The sequence below is a fragment of the Somniosus microcephalus genome, chromosome 2 (assembly GCF_052327205.1).
Source record: "Somniosus microcephalus isolate GS21.2 chromosome 2, FLI_Smic_1.0, whole genome shotgun sequence".
NCBI classification, from domain to species: Eukaryota; Metazoa; Chordata; class Chondrichthyes; order Squaliformes; family Somniosidae; genus Somniosus; species Somniosus microcephalus.
Window position 1 is genome coordinate 212,910,444 of NC_140988.1, and position 21,261 is coordinate 212,931,704.

Below are 21,261 nucleotides of genomic sequence, written 5' to 3' on the forward strand. Positions count from 1 at the left end.
AAGGGGCCAAGTGGCCTATTCCTGCTCCTATTTCTTATGTTCTTATGTTCTTATAATTCCTTTATGGTTTCATCTACTTTTAGCATTTGTAGTTTTTGCTTTTTATTTTACTGCCAGGAATTGGACACCACCCATCATTTTTTAATGTAATTTTTTAAACAAAATTAAATCCTCTACCATTGTTGGTTGTGGCTTAATCTATTGACACATGACTCATGCACCCCACCCTATACTCTCTGTGATGTTATGGAGACTTACAGCAGGTTTTGAAAATGGAGATGAGCAACTAGCACCACACTAACATAACAAATGTGCAAGATTTCCACGTGGATTCTATTTGTGACTGGTTTGTGCTTTCATATGTTGGATTTTGTACGGATCATAAGGTTTGCAGCCCATGTTATCCTGAATAGTAGGATAAGTGCAACACAATCCAGACTCAATAGCTATGCATAAAGTGGATAAAAACTCAAATCCAGAAAGGAAGTGTCAATTCAACGAGAATTTAAATTTTGAAGCCATAACTCTGATTAACTTTAGAGGAAGAAGCCTTGAAAACCAACATTTTCTCAGCTAATAGTTTTCAGATAAAAATCTTTGAAAAGCTGGCTTGGATTTTGACACAAATGAAGGGATGATAGTAAGGAAAATGTAACTTTGCTTAAATGGTTGTAATTTAAATTAGCAAAGAAAACAAGTTTGTTTGGTCACATTTATTGATTCCCAAAACAAAAGAGCTAGTCACAATCATGCACAGAGTTTCAAACCTACAGAGGGACTGATCAGCTCAATGGAAGGAAAAAGCACAAAATATACAGAACATAGGTCCTGACACAGCTAAATGTTAGCTTGGCTCACTTGGCAGTACTGCCATGTCTGAATCAGAAGATTGTGAGTTTGAGCCACATTCCAGGACAGGAGCTCGTGATCTTGGCTGGCACTCCCGTGCAGTGCTGAGCAAATGCTTTACTGTCGAGGCTGAGACGTTAAACTTGGTTCTGACTGCTTGCTCAGGTGGATATTAAAGATCTTATAATAAAAACAGAAAATGCTGGAGATACTCAGCAGGTCAGGCAGCATCTGTGAAGAGAGAAACAGAGTTAACATTTCAGGTCGATGACCTTTCGTCAGAACTGGAAAAAGCAGGAAATGGAAAAGATTTTTAAGCAAGTGTGGAGCTGGGAAAGGGGGGAGTGGATGAAAGAACAAAAGGTGGGGTCTGTGATAGGATAGAAGGCAGGAGAGGTTAAGAGACATTAAGAGACATTAAGAGATATTCAAGGCAAAAGGAGATGGTAATGGGACAGGTTAAGAAACAAAAGATGGCTTGTGGCGTACCGACCACAGAAAGGACACAATCCGCTTTTTGGTCCGTAGACTATAAATCAGGCGTCATGCCTTTAAGAAGGATCACACCTTTAAGAAACTCGATCTGCAACATAGTTAAGCCCAGAGCGGGGTAGGAGCAGTCGAAGCTGTGGACTGATGAAAGGCAGTCGTGCTTGGTGTAGGCTCTGACGCCATTTTGTGTTCAACATGCAGTCTCAAGAATTAAACCTTTTCTGTTGAACCTCTCCGAGTTCAGTATTTTTTGCTAGGAGTACATAGACTCCTACATTGGTGACCCCGACGCTCAGGACGACTCCTAAGCGTAACCATGGCTGACACAAACGCAGTTTCTGTGAAGCTGCCGGAGTTCTGGGAGAACCTAGCCACCGCCTGGTTCCTTCAAGCCGAATCGCAATACCAACTCCGCGGCATCACCGCCGACGCAACGATGTACGACTACCTCCTCGCCTCCCTGGGCAGCTCCACAATCATGAAAGTCTGGACAACACTACAAAACACTTCGGAGGAAGGCAAGTAGGCACATCTCAAGGCCGCGCTCCTTAAAAAATTCACAGCCTACCAATTTTTGTGCAACTGCCACCTCCTCGACCTCCCGGGCCTCGGTGACTCCACGCCGTCAGACTTGCTCTCACACATGCTTGCTCTGACTGACGAGAAACCGCCCGGCTCCCTCTTCCGCATGCTCTTTATCCGCCAACTACCTCCCAGCATCCGCCCGGCGATCGTGGCGTCCAGCCTCACGGACCTCGAGGTCCTGGCCGACGAAGCCGATAAGCTCCTGTCCGCCGGCTCCAACCACGCCATCACCCCCGACCTGGCCTCCGCAGCGTCGGCGCGCACTCCACCCTCTATCGCGCGGCCACACAGCTCGGCCACGAGGCCCCCCAGGCCCCCACGTCCCCCAAGCCCTCCGACCCAGGGCTGCTGCTACTTCCATACCCGGTTCGGCGCACGGGCACGCCGCTGCAGCCATCCCTGCACGTTTTCAACCGCCCCCACACCGCCTACACGATGGCCGTGGGGCAAGCAGGCGCGCTGCTGTACGTTATGGACAGTGCCTCCGGACGCCGTTTCCTATGCAACACGGGCGCGCAGTGCAGCATCATCCCTGCATCCGCCCTCGAGATCCAGCGAGGCGGCCGCGGCCCTGCGCTGGCTGGTGCCAACGGCACCGACATCCGGACGTACGGCACCCGCACCGTCACCATCGACCTCGCAGGCCGCCGCTACCACTGGGAGTTTATCACCACCAAGGTGCTCTCCCCGCTCCTCGGTGCAGATTTCCTGTGCGCCCACGGCCTGTTGGTTGACAGGCCTCGGTGCCGCCTCGTGGACATGAACACCATGTCACCTATCCCGGGCGCCATGGCCCCCCCCAACCCGCCGAAATGGCGTGGCAGTGCCGCGCCCGCTCAACGGACGACTACTCAGCACTCCTGGCTGAGTTCCCAGCCCTCACCAACCCGACCTTCTCCGCGAAAGTTGCCATGCATGGGGTAGAACACTTCATCCCCACCACAGGCCCACCGGTGTATGCCCATGCCCGCAGGCTGGACCCGGCCAAGCTGGAGATCACACGGGCCGAGTTCGCCACAATGGAACAACTCGGCATCATCCGCCGCTCCAACAGCCCCTGGGCCTCCCCACTCCACATCGTCACCAAACCCGACGAGGGATGGCGCCCCTGCGGGGACTACCAGTGCCTAAACGACGCCACCACGCCGGATCGGTACCCCATACCGCTGGCCAGTCTAGCCGCTCAGTCTTCTCCAAAGCCGACCTGGTGCGCGGTTACCATCAGGTGCCAGTCCACCCCACGGACGTTCCCAAGATGGCCATAATCACCCCTTTTGGGCTATTCGAGTTCCTCCGAATGCCCTTCGGCCTCAAAAACGTGGCCCAGGCCTTCCAGCGGCTCATGGACTCGGTCCTCCGGGACTTGAAGTTCCTCTTTGTCTACCTGGATGACATCCTGGTAGCTAGTTCCTCCAAGCAGGAACACATCGAGCACCTCCGCACCCTGTTCCAGCGGCTCAGTGAGCACGGGCTCATCATCAGCCCAGCCAAGTGCCAATTCGGCCTCAGCAGGATCGAATTCCTCAGCCACCACATCACGCAGGACGGAGCCATTCCCCTGCCCGCCAAGGTGCAAGCCGTCCAGCAGTTCCCCCAGCCTACCACCATCAAAGGCCTCCAGGAGTTCTTGGGGATGATCAACTTTTACAACCGCTTCATTCCCGGAGCGGCCTCCCTCATGCGGCCCCAATACGAAGCCCTCCGGGGTAAGAAAGACAGAATGGCGATCGAGTGGTCGGCGGACATGTTGACCGCTTTCGACTCGACCAAAAAGGCGCTCGCCGACGCCACCATGCTCGCTCACCCACAGCCCAATGCCAGGGTGGCCCTCACCACGGACGCCTCCGACCACGCGGTCGGCGCCGTGTACGAACAGTGGGTCGACGGGGCCTGGCAACCGCTGGCCTTTTTCAGCCGCCAACTGCGCCCCCCGGAGGCCAAATCCAGCGCCTTTGACCGCGAGCTCCTCGCACTGTACCTGGCAGTCCGCCATTTTAGATTTCTTCTGGAGGGCCGCCCCTTCACCGCGTTTGTCGACCACAAACCCCTGACATTCGCGATGGCGAAATCTGCGGACCCGTGGTCAGCCAGGCAACAACGCCAGCTCGCCGTGGTGTCCGAATTCACCACGGACATCCGGCACGTCTCCGGTCGAGACAACGTGGTGGCTGACTGCCTATCCTGCCCCGCCGTCCATGGCGCCCACCTGGCAGTGGACTATGCTCAACTGGCAGTGGAGCAACGCACCGACCCCGATCTGCTCTCCGCGCCCACAACCTTCCCAGGGCTGCGACTGATCGACGTCGCCTGCGGCCCGTCCGCCGTCACAGTCAAATGCGACACCTCCTTGGCGCAACCCCGCCCCGTAGTCCCGGCGTCCTGGCGAAAACGGGTGTTCGACATCGTCCACGGCCTCTCACACCCCGGCACCCGCGCGTCCATTAGACTGGTGGCCAGCCGATTTGTCTGGCGCGGCCTGCGCAAAGATGTGCGCATCTGGTCCAGATCCTGCATAGCTTGCCAGCGTGCCAAAATCCACCAGCACGTCAAAGCCCCACTCGAGGAGTTCACCGTGCCAGAAAGAAGGTTTGACCATGTCCACATCGACCTCGTCGGCCCCCTGCCGCCATCACAAGGTCACACGCACCTGCTGACAATCGTGGACTGTACCACCCGCTGGCCCGAGGCCATTCCACTGACGTCCACCACCACCGCCGACATCGCGAGGGTGTTCATCGGTACCTGGGTCGCTCGGTTTGGCGTCCCCTCCGACATGACGTCGGATAGAGGCCCGCAGTTCACCTCTGATCTGTGGGCCGCCATCGCCCGAAACCTCGGGGTGGCTGTTCACCGCACCACGGCTTACCACCCCCAAGCCAACGGACTGTGCGAGCGATTCCACAGGTCCATGAAGGCATCCCTCCGCGCCAGCCTCGAGGACGAGGCTTGGATCGACCACCTCCCGTGGGTGCTACTTGGCCTACGCTCCGCGGTCAAGGAAGACCTGCAAGCCTCAGCGGTGGAACTCGTGCACGGCCAGCCGCTGCGTGTACCCGGAGAGTTCCTGCCCACCGCCACGACCCCCTGGTCGGCTGACCAGCAACGCCGCGCTTTCGCCAACCGAGCACAACAGTTCGCTCCGGTACCCACCGGCCGGCACGGCGAACCAGCAACCCGCCTAGCCTGCACATGGCCAAATTTGTTTTCGTGCACCATGACGCCCACCGAGGACCTCTACGGCCCCCATATGACGGACCCTACAAGGTACTCCAGATGGGGAACAAGTTCTTCCTCCTCGAAGTGGGCGGCAGAACTGACAAGGTGTCGGTCGACCGGCTCAAGCTGGCGCACCTAGAGCCCGACGAACCCGTTCAAGTGGGCCAACCCTCACCGCGGGGCAGACTGCCTAAGAGCCCGACGCGTCCGACCGCCCCGCTCCCGACACCAACCGCCAAGAGCCGTTCCGGCCGTGCCATCAAGCCGCCACGCCGGTTCGTACACTCGCTACTAGCGGATTCTGGGGGGAGCTGTGTGGCGTACCGACCACAGAAAGGACACAATCCGCTTTTCGGTCCGTAGACTATAAATCAGGCGTCATGCCTTTAAGAAGGATCACACCTTTAAGAAACTCGATCTGCAACATAGTTAAGCCCAGAGCGGGGGAGGAGCAGTCGAAGCTGTGGACTGATGAAAGGCAGTCGTGCTTGGTGTAGGCTCTGACGCCATTTTGTGTTCAACATGCAGTCTCAAGAATCAAACCTTTTCTGTTGAACCTCTCCGAGTTCAGTATTTTTTGCTAGGAGTACGTAGACTCCTACAGGCTCTAGATGAAGTGTAAATTGTGCTGGCAGAATGAAAGACAGCTGCCATGTGGGAGAGAAGAGAGAAAAAAAGTGTGGAAAAAATATATATATATATGATAGGGGCCGAGGTTATGATCTGAAATTGTTGAACTCTATGTTGAGTCCAGAAGGCTGTAAAGTGCCTAATCGAAAGATGAAGTGCTGTTCCTCGAGCTTACGCTGAGCTTCAGTGGAACAATATAAGAGGCCGAGGACAGTGAGGTCTGAGTGGGAGTGGAGCAGAGAATTAAAGTGACAGGCGACCGGAAGCTCGGGGTCCCCCTTACGGACTGAACAGAGGTGTTCCGCAAAACGGTCACCCAATCTGCGTTTGGTCTCTCCAATGTGGAGGAGACCACATCGTGAGCAGCGAATACAGTATACTAAATTGCAAGAAGTACAAGTAAATTGCTGTTTCACCTGGAAGGGGTGTTTGGGGCCCTGGACAGTGGAAAGCGGGGAGGTATAAGGGCATGTGTAGCATCTTATGTTACTATTCAAAGAGCAGGGAAAATTGCTGGTGTCCTGGCCAACATTCCCCTCAAAACACATTAACTGGTCATTCATCTCATTGCTGTTTGTGAGCTGTTGTGGCCACTTTTGCTCACAGAGGAACAACATCAAACTCCAAAATATAATACATTGTGTAATGCAATTTGAGATGCTTTGATGATGTGATAAGGTGGAATATAAATGCTCGTACATCTTTCTTCTTTGTTTTTGAAGAAACCGAGTGACTCTTAATCCTTGGTGATTTTAATCTTCATCTCAGTTCCCCTGGCCCTCCTGCTTTTAAATTCACTACCTACCTGTTAGCCCTAAACCTCTCCCTCCACCTAAACTCTGCTACATATTCATGGCCACCCTCTCAGAACTTGCAATATCCTGTGGCCTCTCTACTGCATTGGTGTCAACTCAAGTGTTAGCTGTGGCTCAATGATAGCACCCTCGTCTCCGAGTCAGAAGGTTGTGGGTTCAAATCCCACCCCAGAGACTTAAGCAGGAAGTGCTGCAGTGTTGGAGGTGACGTCTTTCGGATAAGGTGTTAAACTCAGGCCCCGTCTACACACTCAGGTGGATGTCAAAGATCCCATGGCATTATTTTGAAGAAGAGCAGGGAAGTTATCCTCGGTGTCCTGGCCAATATTTATCCCTCAATCAACATCACGAAAACTGATTATCTCATTGCTGTTCATGGGAGCTTGCTGTGCACAAATTGGTTGCCATTTACAACAGTGACTTCTCTTCAAAAAGTACTCAATTGGCTGTAAAGTCCTTTGGGACATCTGGTGGTCATGAAAGGCGCTATATAAATGCACGTCTATCTTTTTCTTGATAGCTAACAAGACCATCTCTAACTACTTCCTTGTCTCCTCCACCACCCATATTCCCCCTAACCCTTTCCAGCGTACTTCCTGCTGTAACCGCTACCGCCAAAAACTGCTCAACTCTCTTACTTGCGCTCTTGTTAAACGAAAAATTGAGTCAATAATTTTGGAGTGTAATGTAAAGCTGGAAATTAAATAAAAGATAAAAATGCCTTGGACTCTTTAAGAGCTTCAGCAATTGGATCTTCCCTTGGGCCTATTTCGGATGGGTGAAGAGAGCACACAGCCCAGTCCTGTGCTAAGTGGACAGAAAATCAAACCAGGTTTCATTTAAATCCATTATGCTATTTAAATAAATGTAATGTCTTAACATTTAAAAGATGCTAATCTGTGTGAATAGTGAAAATAATGAACAGAAAACAGAGTAGGAATAAATTAATCATTTTCGGGTGGCAGGCTGTTACTAGTGGGGTACCGCAAGGATCAGTGCTTGGGCCTCAGCTATTCACAATCTACATCAATGATTTGGATGAGGGGACCAAATATAATAAATCCAAGTATGTTGATGATACAAAGCTGGGTGGGAATGTAAGTCTAGGTATACTGCGGTGAGTATCTCACCTCCTGACTCCCCAAAGTCTTTCTACCATCTACAAGGCACAAGTAAGGAGTGCGATGGAATACTCTCCACTTGCCTGGATGAGTGCAACACTCAAGAAGCTTGACACCATGCAGGACAAAGCATCCCGCTTGATTGGCACCCCATCTACCACCTTAAACATTCACTCCCTCCACCACCGGTGTACTGTGGCTGCAGTGTGTACCATCTACAAGATGCACTGCAACAACTCGCCAAGGCTTCTTCGGCAGCACCTCCCAAACCCGCGACCTCTTCCACCTAGAAGGACAAGAGCAGCAGGCGCATGGGAAAACCACCATATCCAAGTTCCCCTCCAAGTCACACACCATCCTGACTTAGTATATCGCCGATCCTTCATCGTCGCTGGGTCAAAATTCTAGAACTACCTACTCCCACTGTGGGAGTACCTTCACCACACGGACTGCAGCGGTTCAAGGAGGCGGCTCACCACCACCTTTTCAAGGGCAATTAGGGATGGGTAATAAATGCTGGCTTTGCATTTGACTCAGTAGTTGACTCAGAGACTAGGGTCCTGAATTTAAATAAAGGAAACTACGATGGTATGAGGCGCGAGTTGGGTAGGATTGATTGGGGAATGTCACTCAAAGGGTTGACGGTGGATAGGCAATGGCAAACATTCAAAGATCGCATGGATGAACTACAGAATTTGTTCATCCCAGTTTGGCATAAAAATAAAACAAAAAAGGTGACTCAACCGTGGCTAACAAGGGAAATTAGAGATAGCATAAGGCCCAAGGAGAGGACATATAAATTGGCCAGAAAAAGCAGTAAACCTGAGGATTGGGAGCAGTTTAGGATTCAACAAAGGAGGACAAAGGGATTAATTAAGAGGGGGGAAATAAAGTATGAGAGTAAGCTTTCAGGGAACATAAAAACTGACTGTAAAAACTTTTATAGATATGTGAAGAGAAAAAGATTGGTGAAGTCAAGCGTAGGTCCCTTGCAGTCAGAATCAGGGGAATTTATAATGGGGACCAAAGAAATGGCAGACCAATTAAATACATACTTTGGTTCTGTCTTCACAAAGGAGGACACAAATAACCTCACAGAGATGTCGGGGAACATAGGGTCTAATGAAAGGGAGGAACTGATAGAAATCAGTATTTGTAGGGAAATGGTGTTAGAGAAATTGACGGGATTGAAGGTCGATAAATCCCCAGGGCCTGATAATCTACATCCTAGGGTACTTAACGAAGTGGCCCGAGAAATAGTAGATGCGTTGCTGGTCATCTTCCAAAATTCGATAGACTCTGGAACAGTACCCATGGATTGGCGGGTAGCTAATATTACCCCACTGTTCAAAAAAGGTGGTAGAGAGAAAACAGGGAATTATAGACCGGTAAGCCTGACATTGGTAGTGGGGAAAATGCTAGAGTCCATTATAAAAGATGTAATAGCAGAGCACTTGGAAAACAGTGACCGGATCGGACAAAGTCAACATGGATTTACAAAAGGAAATCGTGCTTGACTAATGTACTGGAATTTTTTGAGGATGTAACTGGTAAAATAGATAAGGGAGAACCAGTGGATGTGGTGTATTTGGACTTTCAAAAGGCTTTCGATAAGGTCCCGCATAAGAGATTAGCATGTAAAGTTAAGGCACATGGGATTGGGGGCAAGGTATTGACTTGGATAGAGAACTGGTTGGCAGACAGAAAGCAAAGAGTTGGGATAAACGGCTCTTTTTCCGAGTGGCAGGCAGTGACTAGTGGGGCACTGCAAGGATCGGTCCTTGGACCCCAGCTATTCACAATATATATTAATGATCTGGACGAGGGAACTAGATGTAATATCTCCAGGTTTGCAGATGACACAAAGCTGGGTGGGCGTGTGTGCTGTGAGGAGGATGCAGAGAAACTCCAGTATGATTTGGACAGGTTGGGTGATTGGGCAGAAGCATGGCAGATGCAATATAATGTGGATAAATGCGAGGTTGTCCACTTTGGTGTCAAAAACAAGAAAGCAAATTATTATCTGAATGGCAATAGATTGGGAGAAGGGGAAGTGCAACGAGACCTGGGCATCCTTGTGCACCAGTCGCTGAAGGTAAGCATGCAGGTGCAGCAGGCGGTTAAGAAGGCAAATGGTATGTTGACCTTCGTAGCGAGAGGGTTTGAGTACAGAAACAAGGATGTCTTGCTGCAGTTGTACAGGGCCTTGGTGAGACCACATCATGAGTATTGTGTGCAGTTTTGGTCACCTTATCTGAGGAAGGATGTGCTTGCCATGGAAGGAGTGCAGCGAAGATTCACCAGGCTGATACCTGGGATGGCAGGAATGACTTATGAGGAGAGATTGGGTCGATTGGGCTTGTACTCACTGGAGTTTAGAAGAATTAGAGGGGATCTCATTGAAACTTATAAAATTCTAACAGGACTGGACAGACTAGATGCAGGAAGGATGTTCCCGATGGTGGGGGAGTCCAGAACCAGGGGTCACAGTCTAAGGATAAGGGGTAAGCCATTTAGGGCAGAGATGAGGAGGAATTTCTTCACCCAGAGAGTGGTGACCCTGTGGAATTCTCTACCACAGAAGGCAGTAGAGGCCAATTCATTAAATATATTCAAGAAGGAGTTAGATATATTCCTTAAGGCGAAAGGGATCAAGGGATATGGGGAGAAGGCAGGAACAGGGTACTGAATTTGGTTGATCAGTCATGATCGCATTGAATGGCGTAGCAGGCTCGAGGGGCCGAACGGCCTACTCCTGCTCCTATCTTCTATGTTTCTATGTTTGCCAGCGATGCCCACATCCCATAAACGAATAAAAAACAAAAGTTGTGCGGAGGATGCTGTAGTGTATGTAACCTGTACCACCTTAAGAGGATACCTTAAGGTGATGGACTACTTTTTGATGGCTCCTGTACATTGTAGTACCGGTGGTGACCACACCGGTATATAAACCCTGCGGAGCAAAGTGTATCCCAGTTCAGCCCTGAGCCTCAATCACTAAGAGTCTTCAGTGCATTTCTGGCTGTGCGGCTGCCTCAGTCAGCAGGAGGAGAAGGAGCAGCCAAACCAAGAGAGTGGAAAGTGGAAAGTGGTGGTCTCCTGACCAGGAAGAGGAGGAGAATGATAGATCACCACCTCCACCTCCTCTACCATCATCACAGCAACTGAGGTGCCTGGAGAGAGAGGACAGAGGAGGAGAAGGAGAAGGGAGGCCAGCAACAACACCAACCAGGGGAGAGGCCTTTCCATTACTGCCTCCCCAAATTGGCCTCCACTTCAGGAGAGGGAGAGAGGGGAGAGAAACAACCAACAACCACCAATTGTTTGGAAGGAGGGAAGAACAATATCATCTCTTCTGAACATCTACAGGTGGGTGCTTTTTGGGGCACTCTCCCAAAGACTTTGTATTTTAGGTGGGGGGAGAAAAGAAGAAACAAGGCCGGATCATCAAGGGGTGTAGTGTGTGTGTGTGTGGCTCTTGTTAAAAGCTAGGCCACGCACACCACTAATAAGCACCCCTTCTATTGCCTGGCCTGGGAGAGCTGGAGCTGCCTAGGTGAAGTCTTTAATTCCATTAATTGCATCGTTAAGACCTGCTGCAGGACTGAGCCTGGGCATCTCCAGCTTTCCCAGGTGAAGACATCTTCTCCCCCTGCCAGAAGACCACCACCACCAAAGACTTTTAAATCCCATCGGAGAGTGCACCCCTGCCAACACCCACCCACCATCCTGAGTGGCAACACTGCCCTTGCGGCCTCCCTCCTTCCTACCCCCCTCTCTCTCTCTCTGCCTATTTCTCTGAGGCACCTTATTTTCATCTCTTTTTATTAATTGCCTATTGAGCAGAGGGGAGAAGGCCCCTCTCCCAATTTCAATCAATAAGGGGGAGAGGTGTGCCTTCAATTTAAACAGCTCCCTCTGCTCAATAGAGGACCAAATAAATACCTGAGGCCATTAAAACCTTCAGGCCTGTGACTTGGGGTGAGTGTAGCCCTTATAAAAGCATCCCAGAATGGCGACTGCATCTTCGCCGGTGGCGGGGCAAGCCAGGACTTATGCGGGAGTAGCAGCCACAGCCACAGCTGCTCCTGCTGCTTCTGCTGCCCTGTCACCATTCAGATTAATAACAAAAAAGCTTGGGGTGAAGAGCTACACTCACCCCACTATGACCATTGAGGCCTGCGTTAAAGCCATGGCTGGGGTTGTCGGCCCCTCAGCCATCGTCGCGGCCTCAAAAATGTATGGGAAGGCTGTGTTCTTCACCTTGGGCGGGACCTTCCTGCCGGTGGATCCTCTCGAGGCCACCGCGCAGAGGATCGTCATTTCCAACGTCCCGCCCTATGTTCCTGGTGATCTCCTCCTTCCCCATTTACGTCAACTTGGGGAGGTGAGGTCGGGGATCACACCCATCCCGCTCGGCTTCCGGGAGGCCAGCCTTCGCCACGTCTTCTCCTTCCGGCGCCAGCTGTTTATCCAGCTGGCGCGGGAGGAGGACACCGACGGGGCGTTCATCGTCCACCACGAGGGGACCGCCTATCGCGTCTTCTGGACGTCGGACGGTGTGCAGTGCCACGCCTGCAAGGAGGTGGGGCACATTAGGAAAAACTGCCCCGCCTCCAAGGCTGCCGGATCATCTCGTGCGGCCGAGGCTGGCGCCGCCGCCGCTCCTCCCCCCGGATCTGCCCGTGCGTCGAGAACGTCTGATGCGCGGTTGACGTTGGGGGCCGATGCCACCAAGGCCTCTGGCGGGGGGGATGGAGCGTGTCCGGCCGGAAAGAAGGCGCGGGGAAAATATAAACACCTTAGGGCAGGTCCCCCCGTGGATGGCCAGCCCTTGCCCCTTCAGCCCCTTACACCCGCGCTCCTCGCGGAGTTAATCGTGGCAGACGTGAGCGGGAGGGGCCTCGTGCCCGAGCCTGTGGCCGCAACCGCCGCAGCGGTAACGCCGATACCTGCGGCCGGGCTCGGGCCTGAGGAACCCGACAAACCTGCTCCGCCGGAGGGAGCTGAGGAGGAGGCCTTTGCAGACATGGAGGGCTCCCTCCGTGCTAAAAAGAAGGCGCGACCCCCTGGAAGAGGAGGAGGACCGGGAGGAGGAAGGTCCCTCCGAGCAGGGGGAGTTGTCGCCCGCCGCAGGTACTGCGCCCGCCCCCCCCCGCTGTCGTCATCACCAGCGATCGGCAGGGGTCACCTGTCCCTCGGGAGGCTGAGGCAGATGTGTCTGTCCGGCGCGTGCCTCCCGGGGATGGGGACGAGACCCTGCCCGTGGGGGGGGTCGCGGAACAACCCGCGGCGGAAAATGAAATTGACATTCTATCGGTGCCGTTACCCCTCGCAGGTTCGGGCGGCCTGGGGTCTGGGTCGGGCGAGCTCGGGGATAATGAACTCGCCCAATGCGACCCGGACATCTCCCAGGGGCTGCTCGACCTGGTAGAGGTTTTTATTCAAAACACCCCATCCGCTGGGTCGGAGGTTGGTGGCGGGGAGGAGGATGGCCCCCTGGCTGCGTCTCTGGTGCCGGACATACTGGAGGAGCTGGGAATTGTTCTCTTCCCCGGTTTCTCCGGTCGTTCCGGCATCTGGGGCGGAGGGGAGCTCTGAACCGCCGCCGTCTTCTGGCCCAGCACCCCTAGAGGAGCCCAGGGAGGAATCCTCTGCCGCTGATCCTGGGGTGGGATCCGGGCGGAGGCGGGGCTGGCTGGTGCGGCCAAGCCGTTCGCTGCGCACTGCGCGGCGGACGGGTCAGCCGCTGGTGATGACCCCCTGGAGGAGGATGGGGACTCGGTGATGGGCACGGAGGACGATTCGGACTCCAGCGCCGACGAGGCGATGGATGACCTCGTGCCCCTTGCCGAGTCTCCCCTCATTCCCGTAAGGGAACTCCGGGATTTTATGGCCACGTGCCTGGGTCGGCGCAATAAGGTCCGGCTGGCCCTCGACAGGTGGTCGGAGCTGGCGCTGCTCATCGTATCCGTCCGCGCCGCCGTTAAGATCATGGGCGCGGACGAGGATATGAACCCGCTCGAGCTGCGTCGGCTCAGAACGTTTCTCACTGGGCTGCTGAGGAAGTGGCGGCTGACCAGCGGCTGCGCTTCCTCCCCCCGTTAGGTGTAGGTAGAGGTTGCACTATGCTTCTGACATGAAGATAACCATAGCCAGCCTCAACATCAACGGCAGCAGGGAGGCGCACCGCAGATTCAAGAACTTCTCGGTCCTTCGGGACGGGAAGTATGCGGTGTGCTTCCTGCAAGAAACCCACACCGTTCCGGGAGACGAAGCCACGTGGCTCCTGGAGTGGCAAGGAGGGGTCAGCATGAGTCACCTCTCCAACAATTCCAGCGGGGTGGCTATCTTGCTGGCTCCGCATTTTCAGCCGGAGATCTTGGGCGTCAAGGAGCACGTGCCGGGCCGCTTGCTCCAGGTCACTGTTCACCTGGGGGGCGTGCCGCTCCATCTAGTGAACGTGTACGCCCCTCAGGCCGGTGCGCAGAAAGTGCGCTTCTTTCAAGAAGTGTCCGCTCTTCTGGGCTCCATCGACGTGGGCGAGTGCGTCATCCTCGGGGGGGATTTTAACTGCACCCTCGAGGCGAGGGACCATCCGGGTCCCCCACGATGCCTGGCGGCAATGGAGAAGTTGAGGGACCTGGTCGGGACCTTCGACTTGGTGGACGTCTGGCGAAATCTTCATTCCGACTCCAGCGCCTTCATTAGCGTGAGGTCTGGAGGAGGAGGGTCCAGAATCGACCGCCTCTACATTTCCCGGGCGTACGTCTCCTGTGTTCCGGCGGCTTCCATGCGGCCGGTGCCGTGCACGGACCACCACCTGGTGTGGGCGGAGCTCGTTCCGCTGCGCACACGGGGGGGGGTCCGCGTACTGACACTTTAACAACCTGCTGCTAGAGAATGCACGGTTCCGGGATTCATTTCGTCGGTTCTGGGCCGACTGGAGAAGGAAGCAGGGGGGCTTCCCCTCCTTGAGGCTGTGGTGGGACGTGGGCAAGGCTCACGTCCGTCTCTTCTGTCAGGTGTACGCGAAGGGGTCGACCAAGAGGCGGGAGGCCCGGGTCGGGCGGTTGGAGAAGGAGGTGCTCGACCTGGAGTCCCGTCTCGGTCAAGTCGTCGGGGACCCGGCCCTGCGGAAGGTGTATGAAGAGAAGAAGGGCGCGCTGAAGGATCTGCAGCTCGTCGGGTCCCGAGGCGCGTACGTGAGGTCGCGGATCCAGCTCCTGCGGGACCTGGACCATGGCTCCCCCTTCTTCTACTCGCTAGAAAAAAGACGGGGGGTCCGTAAGCAGCTCTTGGGGCTGCTGGCCGACAACGGATCTCTGGTCTCGGATCCGGAGGGAATCAGCGCGGAGACCCGCGCCTACTACGGGGCTCTGTTCTCTCCGGATCCGTCCAGCAAGGATGCGCGCAGAGTTTTGTGGGAGGACCTGCCGAAGGTCAGTCCGGAGGGCGCCGAAAAATTGGACGCTCCGCTAAGCCTGGCGGAGCTGACCGGCGCCCTCCGCCAACTCTCTAGGGGAAAGTTCCCGGGGCTGGACGGGCTGACCGTGGAGTTCCACAGGACGTTCTGGGACGTCTTGGGGGGCGACTACGCGCGGGTCCTGGGGGAAAGTTTGGCGACCGGGGAGATGCCCCTCTCTTGGCGCAGGGCGGTCATTGTCCTGCTGCCTAAGAAGGGCGATCTCCGCCTCCTTAAGAACTGGCGCCCGGTCTCCCTCCTCAGCACGGACTATAAAATCTTTGCCAGGGCCATGTCTGCTCGCCTTGGCACCGTGCTGGCCCACATGATCCACCCCGACCAGTCCTACACGGTCCCGGGCCGGACCATCAACGATAACATCCATCTGGTCCAGGACCTGGTCCACCACTCCCAGAGGGCTGGTCTGTCGGTCGCCTTCCTCTCCCTGGATCAGGAGAAGGCGTTCGACAGGGTGGATCACGAGTATCTCTTCGGGACTCTGCGCGCATTCGGGTTCGGGATGCATTTCGTCGCCCGGATCCGAATTCTGTACACCACCGCAGAGTGTCTGATTAAAGTTAACAGGTCCTTGACTGCGCCCCTTCGCTTCGGGAGGGGGGTGCATCAGGGATGCCCCATGTCCGGTCAGTTATACGCCATTTGCGTGGAGCCATTCCTGCGCCTCTTGCGGAAGAGGTTGACGGGACTGGCTCTGCAAGGGCCGGGCATGGAGGTGGTCCTCTCGGCTTACGCCGATGACGTGCTCCTCACGGTCACGGATCCCGCTGACTTGCGGAGGATGCGGGAATGCCAGCAGATTTACTCGGACGCATCCTCCGCCAAGATCAACTGGGAGAAATGTTCCGGACTCCTGGTGGGTCAGTGACGGGTGGACTCCCTGCCGGAGGAGTTCAGGCCTTTCGCCTGGAGCACCACGCACCTCCTCTATTTGGGAGTCTACCTTAGCCCTGCCGAGGACGCCTGGCCGGCGAACTGGCAAGAGCTGGAGGCCAAAGTCACCGCTCGCCTAGGACGCTGGACAGGACTGCTCCGAGTGTTGTCCTACAGGGGTCGAGCGCTGGTCATAAACCAGCTGGTGGCCGCCATGTTGTGGTACCGGTTGGTCACTTTGATCCCTCCCCCTGCGTTTGTCGCCAAGATGCAGAAGAAGCTCATCGACTTCTTCTGGGACAAAAGGAAGCACTGGGTCTCTGCCGCGGTTCTGTGTCTCCCGCTTAGGGAGGGCGGTCAGGCGCTGGTGTGCCTTCGCACCCAGGCTGCGACTTCCTGTCTTCAGACGCTGCAGAGATACCTGTACGTCGAGAATCCTCCGAGATGGTGTGCGCTGGCGACGTTTTTCTTCCGCCAGCTGCACGGCCTGAATTACGACACGCAGCTCTTGTTTGTGAAAGTGGGCGGCAGGCGTGCCGACCTGCGGGAGCTGCCTGTCTTCTACCAGGAACTACTATGTGTTTGGAACTACGTCGCTTCCAGGCGGAGCTCTCCCCCGTCAGGAGCGGCGGCTCTCCTTCGGGAGCCGCTGCTCAGGAATCCGCACCTCCACAAACGCGGGTTCGGGCGGCTGGCGGAGGGCAGGGCTGTGCCTGGCGGGGTGACCAGAGTCAGGGACCTGCTCGATGGCGGAGGAGCGGGCTGGATGGCGCCGGAGGAGCTGGCGTGGCGCCTGTCCTGGGCCAACGTCCGGCTTGCGGCTGAAGCCATCGAATCGGTGAAAGCGGCACTGGGCCCCGACTCCACTAGGTGTATCGAGGCAGCCCAACATGTGGGGCGATCCCGTCCGAGCTTACCCCCGTTCAGACGGAATTCCTCATCGGCGCCCGGCCCCGAAACTCCCCTCGGGAGCCGGCGCCTCACAACTTGAGCCGTCTCGAGGAAATACCCTCCGTGCCTTTTCATTCCGCGCGGAGGGGTTTCCTGTACGGGCTGCTCCTGCACACTCTCCACTTTGCCATCTTTGTCTACCGTCCGGACACGCCTTGGCGTAGCGTCTTGCCGACTGGCGGTGGCGGAGGTCCCCAATGGAGGGCTCTCTATGTGGGAGTCCTCCCTTGTTCCATCGGGGACTTGGCCTGGAGGGTGTTGCACGGAGCGGTCCCGTGCAATAAGGTTTTAAGTAGGTTCACGGACTCCCAGTCCACCTGCATTTTTTGCGGCCTGGAGGAGTCCGTGTTTCACGTTTATATGGAGTGTGAGAGGTTGCAGCCCCTCTTTCACTACTTGAAGGGGCTGCTCCTCGATTTTTGGTTGCACTTCAGTCCCACGCTCTTGATCTACGGTCACCCGGTGCGGAGGGGAGCGGACAGGCTGGAGGGCCTCCTTGTGGGCCTGCTCCTGGGCCTGGCTAAAAGAGCAATCAATTGGTCCAGGCAGCGGGCGGTCGAGGGGGTCGTCCAGCCGGATTGCCTGCCTCTCTTCCGCGGCCATGTTCGCGCCCGGGTGGCCCTGGAGATGGAGCACGCGGTGTCCGCCGGTGCGCTTGAGTATTTCCGCGACCGGTGGGCGCCGCGGGGACTGGAGTGCATCATCAATTCGGAAAACCAAATTTTAATTTGATTTGTTAAGATTTAGTTGAACTTTTGTTTATTTACAGTCCAATTGGGTTTTTTGGGTTCAAACAAAAAGAGGACCCTCAATCACTAAAGACCTGTTTACTTACTTCTGTAGTCTGTGTCCTGTTATTCAGTATAACTGCAATTGAAACCACAGACTCAACAGATGCAAAGAGGCTTCAAGTGGATATAGATATGCTAAGTGAGTGGGCAAGAACATGGCAAATGGAATATAATGTGGAGAAATGTGAAGTCGTCCACTTTGGTAGGAAAAATAGAAAAGCAGAGTCTTTTTTAAATGGTGAGAGATTGGGAAATGTTGGTGTTCAGAGGGACCTGGGTATCCTTGTACACAAATAACTGAAAGTTAACATGCTGGTACAGCAAGCAATTAGGAAAGCAAATGGTATATTGGCCTTTATTACAAGAGGATTTGAGTATAAGAGTAAAGACGTCTTACTGCAATTATATAGGGCCCTGGTGAGACCATACCTGGAGTATTATGTACAGCTTTGGTCTCTTTACCTAAGGAAGAATATACTTGCCATAGAGGGAGTGCAACGAAGGTTCACCAGACTGATTGCTGGGATGGGGGGAATTGTCCTATGAGGAGTGATTGAGTAGACTAGGGCTATATTCTCTAGAGTTTAGAAGAATGAGAGGTGATCTTATTGAAACATACAAAATTCTTACAAGGTTTGACAGAGTAGATGCAGAGAGGGTGTTTCCCCTGACTGGGGAGTCTAGAACCAGGGGCCTCTTACCCTCTCTAGATCTTTTCATCGCTAACTGCCGACGTGACATCGGCCGTCTCCATTTCTCTGCTCCCCTCACTCACTCCAACCTACCTCCCTCTGAACTTGCAGCACTCCATTCTCTTAGATCCAACCCTGACATTGTCATTAAACCCGCTGACAAGGGTGGTGCCGTTGTTGTTTGGCGTACTGACCTCTACCTAGCGGAAGCTGAACGCCAACTCTCCGACACCTCCTCCTACCTCCACCTGGACCATGACCCCACTACCGAACATCAAACCACCGTTTCCAAGACTGTCACTGACCTCATCTCCTCTGGAGATCTTCCCCCCGCTGCCACCAACCTCATAGTTCCCCAACCCCGCACAGCCTGCTTCTACCTCCTTCCCAAGATCCACAAACAGGACTGCCCTGGTAGACCCATCGTTTCAGCCTGTTCTTGCCCTACGGAACTTATCTCTTCCTATCTTGACTCTATCTTTTCTCCCCTTGTCCAGTCTCTTCCCACCTACATCCGCGACTCTTCGGACGCCCTCCGCCACTTTAACAGTTTCCAGTTTCCTGGCCCCAACCGCTTCCTTTTCACCATGGACGTACAATCCCTCTACACCTCCATCCCCCACCTGGATGGCCTGAGGGCACTCCGCTTCTTCCTTGAACAGAGGCCCGACCAGTCCCCATCCACCACGACCCTCCTCCGCCTGGCTGAACTTGTTCTCACATTGAACAACTTCTCCTTTAACTCCACTCATTTCCTCCAAATCAAAGGTGTTGCCATGGGTACCCGCATGGGTCCTAGCTATGCCTGCCTTTTCGTGGGCTATGTGGAACAATCTTTGTTCCAGTCCTACTCAGGTCCCCTCCCTCACCTCTTTTTCCGATACATTGATGACTGTATCGGTGCCGTTTCCTGCTCTCGCCCCGAACTTGACAATTTCATTCACTTTGCCTCCAATTTCCACCCTTCCCTCACCTTCACATGGTCCATCTCTGACTCTTCCCTTCCCTTCCTCGACTTCTCCGTCTCCATCTCTGGGGATAGGTTATCGACCAATATTTACTACAAGCCCACTGACTCCCACAGCTACCTGGACTACACTTCCTCCCACCCCGCTTCCTGTAAGGACTCTATTCCATTCTCCCAGTTTCTCCGCCTCCGCCGTATCTGCTCCGACGATGCCACCTTCCACACCAGTGCTTCAGACATGTCTTCCTTTTTCCGCAACCGAGGATTCCCCTCTACCGTGGTTGACACTGCCCTCGACCGTGTCAGTTCTATCTCCCGCACCTCTGCCCTCACCCCTGCCCCTCCCTCCCGGAACCACGATAGGGTTCCCCTTGTCCTCACCTTTCACCCCACCAGCCTCCACATTCAACGGATCATCCTCCGGCATTTCCGCTACCTCCAAAGTGATCCCACCACCAAACGTATCTTCCCCTCCCCTCCCCTTTCAGCATTCCGCAGGGACCGCTCTCTCCGAGACACCCTAGTCCACTCCTCTATCACCCCAAACAGCCTTTCCCCTTCGCCTGGCACCTTCCCGTGCAAGCGGAGGAGATGTAACACCTGCCCCTATACCTCCCCCCTCCCCACTGTCCAGGGCCCCAAACACCCCTTCCAGGTGAAACAGCGATTTACTTGTACTTCTCGCAATCTAGTATACTGTATTCGCTGCTCACGATGCGGTCTCCTCTACATTGGGGAGACCAAACGCAGATTGGGTGACCGCTTTGCGGAACACCTCCGTTCAGTCCGTAAGGGTAACCCCGAGCTTCCGGTCGCCTGTCATTTCAATTCACCGCTCCATTCCCACTCGGACCTCACGGTCCTTGGCCTCTTGTATTGTTCCACGGAAGCTCAACGTAAACTCGAGGAACAGCACCTCATCTTCCGATTAGGCATTCTGCAGCCTTCCGGTCTCAATATCGAGTTCAACAATTTCAGATCATAACCTCGGCCCCTATTTCATTTTTACTTATATTTTTCCACTCCTTTCCTCCCCCCCCCTTTCCTTTTGTTTCTCTCTCACACCTGGCAGCTATCTTTTGCCCTGCCAGTACACTTTACACCTAATCCCAGCCTATTACCATCTCGTCTAGCTTCTAATCTCTTTTACTTCTTTTGGTTCTTTTATTCTTTTGTCCAATCGCAGCCCTGCCTTCGAGCTAGTTCCTTTTCTCTCCAGTTTTGAAGAAGGGTCAAACCCGAAACGTCAACTCAAATTTCTCTCCACGGATGTTGCCTGACCTGCTGAGTTTTTCCAGCATTTTCTGTTGTTATTTCGGATTTCCAACATCTGCAGTATTTTGCTATCGCCACAGTATCAGAATTAGGGGTCACGATCTCAGAATATGTGGTCGGCCATTTAAGACTGAGATGAGGAGAAATTTCTTCACAGAGGGTGGTGAATCTTTGGATTTCTCTACCCCAGAGGGCATTGGAGGCTCAGTCGTTGAGTATATTTAAGGCAGAGATCAATAGATTTTTGAATATTATGGGAATCAAGAGATATGGGGATAGTGCAGGAAAGTGGAGATGAGGTTGAAGATCAGCCATGATTTCACTGAATGGCGGAGCATGCTCAAAGGGCCAAATGGCCTACTCCTGCTCCTATTTCTTATGTTCTTATCTGAGAATTAACATTATTGTGAAATGCAAGTAAGCCAAGCTGGCTGACCACAAAGGGAGATGCTTGTCTTGTACAGGAAACACCTGCCACAGTGTTCAGCACAGAGATAAAACTGCCAAATGTTCTCTGGAAA